A 12,206-nucleotide genomic window follows, 5' to 3' on the forward strand; every position below is an offset into this window, starting at 1 on the left:
AACGGATGTCCGGCCAGGACAGCGGAAAACAACCGTGTAGAACAGGTTCGGGAAAGCCTTGCACATTGCACGTGCACACGTACCTTAAGCCACGATAAACGGCAACAGGTACGCTATTGTCTCAGCAACGCTGTACCAATTCTTAATCCATACGGTTGTTGATCGCTTCTGACGGCATTGTTATTAAAATAGCACTGATCACTTATCCCACTTTCCATAACAACGCAATGTTTCAAAGTAATGTTTAATAATAAAAATTACTACCTTTTTAAAAAGGTTTATTTGAAAACGAGAAATTTTATCACTGCAGCTACGGCTAATTCATATTTTCGATTTTCACTCGGTTTTAATAAAAAAAACGAAAAACGCCTGTTGTAACCGAGAGCAAACAAACTCCGAAAAACAGTCGTTATTCAGAATTAAAATACCGGTATTTGTTTTAACAGCTGATTTTTGCAGTCGCTGTACCAGCATGATGGTGCGCTACAGCTGGCGTAGCCTAAAAAAGCAGAATAGTGGAGGAAAGTTTCATTTAAAACATACTAATCACACTTGAACTGTCATAGTAGGAGGAGAGGTGATACTCCTACGTGGCGCGTGCCAGGTGGCGGATAGGGAAGTCCTCACAGGTTTACCGGCGAACTTGAGTGAAATAAAATAGCTCTCGCGGACCAAACACACCCTCTGCGGTTAACAACCGTAGTTGTAAGTCGGAGCTTGCTCCAACTAAGGTTGACAACCTTCGAAAGTCAAAAATAGAAAGATCTTTTAGGAAAAAAATTCCACCGTCCTGCTCAAAAAGGCAGGAAAAGGCTACATCGCATTCGGTGGGTAGTCAACTAGAAGACAGCAACGAATCGGAGCGTTTGCAACCATCAAAATGCACACTAAAACACAAAAAGAATTTTAAACATGAGCAAATAAATTATATAGCAATACACAACATAATCTCACTACTTCAGACCGGAAAACTCAAGGAGCTCACAGATGAACTAAATAAACAAAAAATTTTAATAACAGGGATCCAAGAAATGAGAAACACTACAGAGGATCCATTCGAATCACAAGGATACAGAATTTGTAGTGGGAAACCAGGACCGAGGGCAATGAAGCAATGTCCCCAGTTTGGAACAGGGTTTTTACTAAACATAAAAATAATAGATTCAGTGACGGATTTCCAAGTAGTATCACCAAGAATTGCGACTCTAAGCTTTAAAACAATGAATAAAACCTATACAATAATAAATGCTCATGCCCCAACAAATGAAAAAAATTGTCTAACAAAAACAAAGGAAGAGGTAGATAAATTTTGGGACCTTCTAGAACAAACTGTGAACAGAGTAAATAAAAAGAATTTAAAATTCCTATTGGGAGATGTCAATGCTCAGTTGGGAAAAGAAAGGAAATATAAAAATGTAATTGGAAAATAGAGTCCACATAAATTTGCGAACAAAAACGGTCAAAGACTTGTAGAACTCTGCAGAGAACACAACCTCATATCTAAATCAGCATACTTTAAGAGGAAGCCAAGTAAACTTAAAACATGGAAACATCCAGACTGGAGGAAGAGGCAGTGGCAGCTAGACCATGTCTGTATGGACAAAAATTTTCATAAGGAGATCCACAATGTTAAAGTATTGAGAGGAGTAGACACAGGCTCAGACCATTATATATTTAAAATTAAAATCAAATTCACTCCGTTAAAGAAGAGGACCGGAAAAACTAATAAAATAAAAAGGAGGCTTGACCCACATCAGCTAATTAAAAATAATAAATACCAACAAATAACACAAACCATCAAATTAACAGATGATCTAGAACAACTAGTGCCTAATCTTAAAAAAGAAGCAGCGAATCTAGCTCCCTTGAACCCACGAAGGAAACATGCATGGTGGACATCAGAATGTGATAAATTCCATGAAGATAGACACCAAGCATGGTTAAAGTTTCAAACACATAAAACTGAAGAAAATGCCATCAACCTAAAAAATGAAAGAAAAAAATTCACACAAAATATTAGAAGAATCAAGAGAGGATTCCATAAAGATATTATAAACTCTATACAAGGTAATTATCATAAAACCAACTCCAGGAACTACTATAAAATCTTTGGGAAACAACTACAACAATATGAGGCCCCTACACTAATACTGAAACATGAAGATGGAAGAATGACACACACTAACAGGAAAATGCAGAAATTGTGGCTAAAGCATTTAACAAACTTCTGAATTGCGAGGAACCCAAAGAACCCTTACAAATCAACATAAATACCCCAATAAAAACAAAACCTAACAAACTAGACCCTCCAACTTTCCGAGAAGTAGAAAAAATTTTTAAAGACCAAAAAAATTATAAGGCATGTGGAGAAGATCAGGTTTTTGTTGAAATTAGGAAATATGCAAGTGACACAATCAAGACCTCCTTACACACGGCGCTAACAAAAATTTGGGTTACAGAACGATTCCCCGAACATTGGACCACAGCTATCATCCACCCACTACACAAAAAGGGAGATAAGAGCAACCCAGACAACTACAGAGGAATCTCTCTCCTACACTGCACATACAAAATTCTATCCGAGATCCTATATGAAATAATCAAGGAGCAATTGGAACAGGAGTTAGGGGAATATCAGGGAGGTTTCAGACCATAGAGAAGCTGTGCAGAGCAGATAATTAAATTAAAACTGATTATGGCATACAACAAGAAACGGAACAAACCTCTGGCAATAACATTTGTAGATTTTAAGAAGGCATATGACTGTCTCCACAGACCTTCAGTATTAAAAATTTTAAGAAATCTAGGACTTCATCCAAAACTAATTAAAATAATACAACTCACTCTAACCAACACCAAATCAAAAGTGAAGTTTAGAGAAGAAATTTCGGAACCATTCCTCATAAAAACAGGCTTAAGACAAGGTGACTGCCTACCACCATTACTGTTCAACTGTGCACTGGAATACATCCAAAGATGATAAGAATTGGAAGTGCAAAAACTGCTTGGGATTCGCTGATGATCTTGCTCTCCTAGCCAACACCGTTCAAGAAGCCAGGCAACAAGTGAAATCACTACAAGAAATAGCAGAGAAAGTACGCCGTATAATATCATTTGAAAAAACGGACATTATGCTAACTGATCCACCACTTGCAAACAAAATTACAATAGGAGAACAGGAAATCAAAATTGTTGATAAATTTAAATATTTAGGCGAAATAATAACATACAATCTAAATGAGAAGCCAGCATGGCAAAATAGAATAAAAAAACTGAACTACGCAAACTACATTACCAAAACTACATACAACAAAAAAAGCCTATCTATAGATGCAAAATTAAAACACTATAAAACACTATAAAACAGTTACACAACCAGAAATAACGTATGCAGCTGAATATCTTCAGGCAACGGCCTTGCCACAGTGGATACACCGGTTCCCGTGCGATCACCGAAGTTAAGCGCTGTCGGGCGTGGCTGGCACTTGGATGGGTGACCATCCAGCCGCTATGCGCTGTTGCCATTTTTCGGGGTGCACTCGGCCTCGTGATGCCAATTGAGGAACTACTCGAGCGAATAGTAGCGGCTCCGGTCAAAGAAAACCATCATAATGACCGGGAGAGCGGTGTGCTGACCACATGCCCCTCCTATCCACATCCTCAACTGAGGATGACACGGCGGTCGGATGGTCCCGATGGACCACTTGTGGCCTGACCACGGAGTGCTGAAACTTTCTTTAAAACAACTAATACAGCAGAAACTGACAGAATACTAAAAATAGAAAGAAGAGTAATTAGGACATGTATAAATAAACAGTATAAAATAAATGGACATTGGAGAATAGCATCAAATGAAACAGTATATAAGAAAATAGAACCAGTCAGGAAGAAACGCATCTCATTCTTTGGACATCTGATGAGAACTCCAGAAAACAGAATTAGTAAAAAAATAGTACAAAAATTGTGGAACAGCAAGAGCGACATTAAATGGATCACAGAAATTAAGGAAAATATAAAAGAACTCCAAATTACAGTAGATGACCTAAAAAACAAAACAGAGAAAACCAGAATACTGCAAGACCCACAAACCAGACTACAAATGAAAGTCAATAAAAGGAGTGCAGGAAGAGTGTTCTCAGATGAAGAAAGAAAGAAAATATCTGAAAGAATGAAGAAATATTGGGCAGACAGAAGAGCAAAACAGCTTTCATATAAGAATAGACTCTAATAATTATGTTGCTGAAATATGATATTAAGTTATTATTGAGCCAAATTGTATCCCTGTGTAACAACTCATTTAAAACTTTGTATTTTTGACTAGAGTGGTCCAATGAAGGCTATAAAATAAATAATAAAAAAATCACGCTTGAAATGATTAGAAGGCATGAAAATTACTCCACACCCACCATTCGATAACGGTGATTTCATTTGGGGTGGGGAAAATTAAGCAGATTAAATTCTTCAGCCTTTTAATTAATTGATTTACCGGTCTGTGGCTCCTATCACTGAGCTAGTAATTGCATAATCAGTCCGAGTTTGTGATTGGGAAAGCGACTGTAACTGTATTTAACTCTCGCTCTTTGTTACTGGGCTGCACAGTTCCTAACACTTCGCCACATGCTCTGAATGTCTCCGAAAAGCCTCAAGGCTGCAACCTGCCTCCTTCAAGGATTCCAATTCGACGGACAGCTGCCCTTGTCGGAAATAAAATTCTCTCCTACCCATGAGACACAAACTGAAAGCAGGTAATGGAACACATCTAAACTAAAAGCATGCAAACAAGAAATATCAATTATACAAAAATATTTTACAAAGATCGAGATGAAATTTCCGTCCAAGGCTGTCTCAGTATAAAAGGTTATAAAGAAAAGGAAAACAACGATTCTAAATATTGCTTTCGAGTGCTATTCCATTTGTCCGAGTCAGCCAACCAAAATTTTAATTTGTCGCAGTCAACAAATTACAAGTAATTTAAACAGGCACATTAAGGTAAAAACAAACGTCATTTCAAATGTTGATAACTGTCAGTACGCAAGAACTGTTTGGCCATCACAGACTCTTCAAGACTGCAACAATATTATAAATATAAAATGAACATTAGAGTTCCCTTGGAGACATTCGATCTTCTATGGTTCTTCTGAACGGATTCTCACGTAAACTGTAGGTTTACATATGTAATCCCTTAATAATGGGAAAGTATCTACCTGTCACCCTTCCTGTTTGCCAAAACACTCTCATTTTCACTGCACTCGCCGGTGGTAGAAAAGGGTGCTGTAATAGGTATAACAAACTAAGATTTACGGCAACTTCCTGGGTTAACTAAGTTTTGCAACCCCCCTTTCTTTTCGGTAACGTTTGTTCCGATTTTCGACTACAAAATACGAGATCCATGTTTCTCACATATTTATGCAATACATTGGTGCACTTACGACATTTTATACCATTCCAAATTTGTCCATAATATAATAACATTTATTCATGTTTCTGTGTTACAACGTTGTGCTGCAGATATTAGTTATCCTACAATGTTCCCTTGATAATGAGCTAGATTCAAAATAGTATGCATTTCTGCAGAACATAATCTGGTTTTTATTTTTTCTTCGTGTCATTCATAGCAAATGCCGATTGTATGTAACTACTTTCCAAATTTAATTTACGTATTGTCTAATAAGATTTTACTGCTCACTAAAGAAAGAATTGTTTTTATATTTCAAAGTCAAACCGAGTGGCTATAATCGAAGTGGAGATTTCACACAGATGCAGTTGGCTGTAATTACCGTATGGTAGCGAAACTTCGTAGATATACTAATACGTTAATGTGGAACCGATTTAAGCAGGAAAAAAGTTAGTTCCAATTTTGGCCACCAGATGAAAATCTGGTGCTTTGAAACAAGAAAGACGTATAGAAACATTTCCGTATCTTATGGACTGGGAACGTGTGAGGACAGAAAAGGTCAAACAAGTAAGAAAAGCATACTGTTGATTTTATTATTAGTCACTGCGTATACTTTTTTTTCAATACGAGCACCGTAGACGTCGACAGGATGCTGCATCCGTAAAATGACGTGACCAAGAGTTGACCATAGCAGTTCCGTTGGAATTTGAACAATGTGTTCCCCTAAACTGGCCTTCAGATCAGGTAAAGACTGAACATGTCCGTGGAAATCGTGTGCTTTTAAATATTCTCAGGGCCAGAAGTCACATGGATTCAGATCAGATTATCTTGCACGCCATGCATCTCGAAAAGCTCTGAGAGATAACATGTTCGTGGAAGGTTGCGCTAAGCAGATCTTTCACTGGGTGAGCGACGTTAGGTGTTGCCCCATCTTTCATGGAAACAGTGGTTTCCACACAGCTGCGCTCTCCCTAAGCAGGAATCACGCGCAGTACAAAGAGGTCTCGATGACGTGCAGACGACAGGGTACACCTGACGGGCCCTCTGTGTGTATTCTATTCAGAGGAACGAAAAAAAAATGGTTCAAATGGCTCTGAGCACTATGGGACTCAGCTGCTAAGGTCATTAGTCCCCTAGAACTTAGAACTAGTTAAACCTAACTAACCTAAGGACATCACAAACATCCATGCCCGAGGCAGGATTCGAACCTGCGACCGTAGCGGTCTTGCGGTTCCAGACTTCAGCGCCTTTAACCGCACGGCCACTTCGGCCGGCTCAGAGGAACGGACAGACAGTAAAGGTGCATGTGAATCCACACCACACAGTCACATACAATGAGAGCAATGACTCCTCGTGGACAACACGCGGTTTAACAGTTCCTCAAATTCTGCAGTTTTGTGTATCCACTGCACCGTGTAGTGTAAAACGTGCCTCGTCACTTCACAGAATACTGACCGGTCATATGTCATCAACTTCGATCCGGGCCAGAAACTGAAGAGCAAATTCAGAACGTTGCTGCAGACCATGAGGTTTCGGTTGCTGCACGATCTGCATCTTGCAGAGGTCCAAGTTTAAAATAGACTGGAAAACTTTCCGTACCATTGACCATGGGACAGACAATTCTCGTGACACTGCAATACTACTACCTGGAGCACGCACCGCATGGTCAGTCAATAACGTCCACTGGTATAGAACGCCTTCCTCTTCCAGGTGCCACACCGAATTCACCAGTGTTTTCGAATTTCATTATCATCTTCTTTAAACCGTGTAGTAACATCACGCCTCTCCTCGGATCTTTAAGTCGCACTGTAACTACTGTTGTTCACATAAAACTGTTTTACTAACAGCGCACGGCGTCTCTTCTAGATAGTCATACTGTTCCTTCACATAACGACTTGTCAAATGACAGCACGGGTTTCATACTGTCATACAGGGTACAGCGCCAGATTTCCTCCGGTGACCAAACCTGGAACTAATTTTTTTTCGAGCATGAATCAGTTCCGCATTAATGCATTAGCATGTCTACCAAGTTTCGCTACGATAATTATGGCCCACGCGTGACCTGTGTTCACTGCGTAATGAGTCCGCCCCCGGTAGCTGAGTGGTCCGCGCGAGAGAATGTCAGTCCAAAGGGCCTGGGTTCGATTCCCGGCTGGGTCGGAGATTTTCTCCGCTCAGGGCTTGCGTGTTGTGTTGTCCTAATCATCATCATTTCATCTTCATCGACGCCCAAGTCACCGCAGTGGCGTCAAATCGAAAGACTTGCACCAGGCGAACGGTCTACCCGACGGGCGGCCCTCGTCACACTCAGTATTATTATTATTATTATTATTATTATTATTATTATTACTTCCTAATGTAAAAACTCGTTAGATTACATCTTCGGAATAACATATCTTTACGTGAAAGCTAAGTATATACGTATACTTATATGGACCTGTCCGAAAGAACAGACTCCATTGATGACCTGCAGCCATCTAGAACGAAATTAGAATTATATTTAATACCTTCAGCTGCTGACGGGCGTTGATATATATCAACGGGGACAGGTGAAAATGTGTGCCTCGACCGGGAGTCGAACCCGGGATCTCCTGCTTACATGGCAGACGCTCTGTCCAGCTGAGCCACCGAGGGCAGGGCATTGATGTTTGAAAGAACAGACATCACATCCGTATAAGTATATAGTTCTGGCAATACCGGCCATGACCTTCTTCTGAGCGGATGCACACATAATCCCGATCTCTTACGGGACTTGGTAAGAAGGTCTTCCACGAGTTATGAGTGTGTTGGGGTGGGACACTACGACTGTAGTGTGTGGACATACAAGGTGGGAATGTGAGTTCCGCGAGAGGCGTGCGCGAGATAGTCCCTGCAGTCGTGCTATCTGCAGGGTCCTCGGTGGCTCAGATGGATAGAGCGTCTGCCATGTAAGCAGGAAATCCCGGGTTCGAATCCCGATAGGGACACACATTTTCACTTGTCCCCGTTGATATATATCTACGCCCGTCAGCAGCTGAAGGTATTGATATAATTCTGATTAAGTATAAACGTATCTTGAGACTTGATGTATTTTGATAATTATTGAATTAATTTTTTATGTAAATATCTTTTCTTTCTGTTATATTTTTGAGAATTTTTAAGGTATTAAAAATCTTAATTTCACTTAAATTTCATCATTGGATTCACAGAAGCTTTCAGAATCTTCTGGAAATAACACTACTTTAATAAATGTTGAGATTTGCACCAAGGTGCACAGCTCAGTTCGATATTTCAGTTCGGCACATGAGTTCAGACACTTCTTGTGAACACTCAGTGTGTGTCACTCAGAGTGCTTATACACTATGCATATAGGCTGTGTTTTGTTCCTATGAGAAATTGCGCATGTAATTGCTTTCCTTTTATGTTAAAAATGTTCGATTTGTGATATGATCTATACTGCTTGTTAGTAAAGCTAATTTAATGTTATCAAAATATAAGACGTCAAAATTAAAAGTTAACATTTTCTCCTGTCTTACCCAACTAAAAACGCGGATGATATGTACTTCAATAAATATTTCTGTTGGATGCCAATCTCTGGACGCTAATGCCATACCCCAGATTAGCACTCGTATAACATCTTCTCTCGGAACATTAAAATACACATTGCAAAAATGGTGAGGTTTTCTAGAAATGCATAGATTCAATATTACTAGCTTACCCAACTGTTGTTTTCCCAGCTGAGGAGAGAATACCTGCAGCCAGTCCAACGAAATGAGCCAGTGATGGACAGACAAGGTGACCATCTATGTGCCAGGTTGGCCCGTCTACTGGGATAGCAGGGGAGAGGGAGGGGGCATTTCAGCAGTCACTTGCCCTCTTTCCGCTTCCCTTTGGGTCTCGTTCACAGCTGAAATATCCTGTAACACCATTCCCTGTGGCTCAGTTACCAGTATGTAGGTTCCATGGGCCCTGAGGTACATCTGTCTCACACCCGCTGAATGACACTTCCAGTGGCTCCGTGCCACTGTTTTCGGCAAGTGTTTGAGTTGGAAGGGATTCGCTAGTGCGTCTGTTAGATCCAGTCACACACGGCACTCACCTGAAGAATGTTTTCTGCCGCAGGAGTAAACAGCCCCCATGCTGTTTTCACTCTCGCTAGTCGCCCAGCCCATTCGGGGACGCATGGCCTTACTCTTGGTACTTTCTCTGTCTCCGTGACTCACGTCCTTGTCAAACATTTCAGTAACATCCTTGACAGGGGTATTCAGTCTCTCTTCCCTCCTGGTTCACCTAGCGGAACTGCCAGTGATTATGCTGTTTTTTAATGACTTCAATCCTAAACAAACAGAACACAGTCCCATTCTATCTGCAAGAAAATTAGTTTGAGAGCTCTTACTTGCAACCATGTCATTGAGCCGTGGTAGTATTGTGCTATCTTTGGATCCTCTGGTTGACTGGCGTTCCGGTAGGAGGTGCGAGTGTCGCAATGATTAGTTCGGTTTATCGCTATTTGCGAGTGAGGAAAAGGCGGGACCCTTGCCACGGCTGCCGGGCTGGTGTTGGTACGAGCGGCCAGTCTGCTGACATGGTGGCCGTTGGGGCCTCTTAACATATTCGGAGCCGTGAGCACGATAGCATCCATTGAGACTGATTTCTGGGTTTGGAGGGAGAGTGCACCAGTAACTTGCCTTCTGGAATGTTCTCGCCGTGTGCAGTTTGGATGTTGGCGGCCGGAATAGGTCTTTAAATGATGGCAAATGGAATACTGAAGAAGTTGTGGCGTGTATTGTATGAACCTCGCCTGTGGAGTTTGAAAGATTTGGTTTTGTTGCAAATGCTGCAACCTATTTGAAGCCGCGATTGTAAATTGGCTGATTTGCTTAGTAATTTCTCTACATGTGTTTATAATAACTGTTGTATGTTCTGTTATAACCTCCGAGTTCGTCTCAGGTTACATGGGCCACTGACTGAAGGGGTAAATTTGGCTTTGAACTGTTCCGTTCCGAGTCTGACGGCGGTACTTAATGTGTACTGGTGTTTCCGTTTGTTGTTCTTTAGCTTTAAGACATACCTTATCTGTTGTAAGTTTTGAGCAATGTTGAATCAGCTTTTGATGTTTTAGATGGGTTCAACTCTTGAGGGTCTGCAACCTGTCTTATCTGAAAATGTTAAGCGTAAAGACCGTGACAGTCAGGTAAGCTTGTATCTATTATTCTGTTGTTTCAAAAGAGCATTCGATGGCTGTTGGGAAATCTGCTATTGGTTATCACAAGTGTCTTATCCTTGTATCAGCAGTTTTAGTACTGTAATTGAAATTTCTGCTTATAACTAAAAGGTTCAAGCCTTGTTCACTTAACTTGCTTAGCGAACGTTAAGTTACTTTAACGGCTTTATTAAGTCTTGGAAGACCTGAACACCTTATTGCCGGAGCTCTTCGTTTTAGTGCAGTAATGTTATGCAATATGTCAACGGCCTTGGCTTCTGAGCCGTGATATTGCAATAGACGTGGGGCTTCCCACGTGTCTGTACTCCCGTATTTCGGTCTGTGCACGAACGCGGACGGCGTTTCCGGTGGCCGATAGCTCTCGATGGAATTTTCATTCCAGCTGCAGCTACTGAACAAGTTTTCCGGTTGTTTTATTTGATAGGTGGTTTTAATGAACTGCATTTTCGAGCTTTCCCTATCTTCAGATCTAACGTAACGAAGCTAAGAATTAATTTTCTGTACTTGAGTTTACGAACATTTATTGACTTAAGTTTTTGAACGTTTAAACTCCATCTGTGATTCACTGTTCTTGATAGTCAGCTTGGCCTAATTTGGTTGCACACTTTGTAAGTAGGCTGTTTAGGTTTTTTTATTGGTAACGCCACCTTTGTACAAAAATCACTGGCTGTGCTGTGTGCAGTCTGTGGCTAGTTTGCATTGTTGTCTGCCATTGTAGTGTTGGGCAGCGGCAGCTGGATGTGAACAGCGCGTAGCGTTGCGCAGTTGGAGATGAGCCGCCAGCAGTGGTGGATGTGGGGAGAGAGATGGCGGAGTTTTGAAATTTGTCATATTAAGGTAAATACATTGTTTGTTCTCTATTAATATCTTTCATTTGCTAACTATCCCTATCAGTAGTTAGTGCCTTCCATAGTTTGAATCTTTTATTTAGCTGGCACTAGTGGCGCTTGCTGTATTGCAGTAGTTCGAGTAACCAAGATTTTTTTGAGGTAAGCGATTTGTGAAACGCATAGGTTAATGTTAGTCAGGGCCATTTTTTTTTGTAGGCATTTTTGAAAGTCAGATTGCGTTGCGCTAAAAAAAATATTGTGTATCAGTTTAAGGACAGTCACGTATATAATGTTCAAAGGGGACGTTTCATATGTCGACCCTTAGCCGAGGCTATTGTTTATTGCTAGTGCGTAATTGTAGAGAGAATCTCCTTTATAGTTGCAGCCTTTCATTGTTGTACAGTAAAACAGTTGTGGCATGCATGTAGATTTGCACCAAGTATTTCGCAGCTGCGCTTGCAATTAACTAGATATTATTTTCAGTGCTATGTTAATGTGTTCTCTTATTTTTGCTTTTCAAATTGTGCTTTTCTGTGTTATCGTGTGAAATATTGTGACAATAATGGCGTGTGAAAAACGTAACACTAGGCTCCAAAGTAAACAGAGAAATAATAGTGACGACGAGCGTAGCTTGCCAGCACCACTGTCTAATGAATTAACAGACGTTCAAAGTAGTAATTTGGTAACTGTGCATAGGGAAATGGAGCGGGCTGCAAACAATGGCGTAGACAGTGAAACAGGTAGTGAACAGGGAAGCATTATCGATCGATCGCTCGGC

General features: G+C 40.7%; 1 non-coding gene and 1 pseudogene across 1 annotated transcript; one reads left to right on the forward strand and one right to left on the reverse strand.

The window, feature by feature from the left end:
- The first annotated feature begins 3,407 nt into the window (after positions 1 to 3,407).
- On the forward strand, positions 3,408 to 3,524 carry LOC124709362 (annotated as a pseudogene).
- A 4,431-nt stretch (positions 3,525 to 7,955) lies between these two features.
- Positions 7,956 to 8,030, reverse strand: Trnat-ugu. The gene has a single exon. It is a non-coding gene; the product is annotated as a tRNA-Thr (tRNA).
- Between the last annotated feature and the right edge of the window lie 4,176 nt (positions 8,031 to 12,206).

This window comes from Schistocerca piceifrons, chromosome 7 (genome assembly GCF_021461385.2).
Source record: "Schistocerca piceifrons isolate TAMUIC-IGC-003096 chromosome 7, iqSchPice1.1, whole genome shotgun sequence".
In the NCBI taxonomy this organism is placed as follows: domain Eukaryota; kingdom Metazoa; phylum Arthropoda; class Insecta; order Orthoptera; family Acrididae; genus Schistocerca; species Schistocerca piceifrons.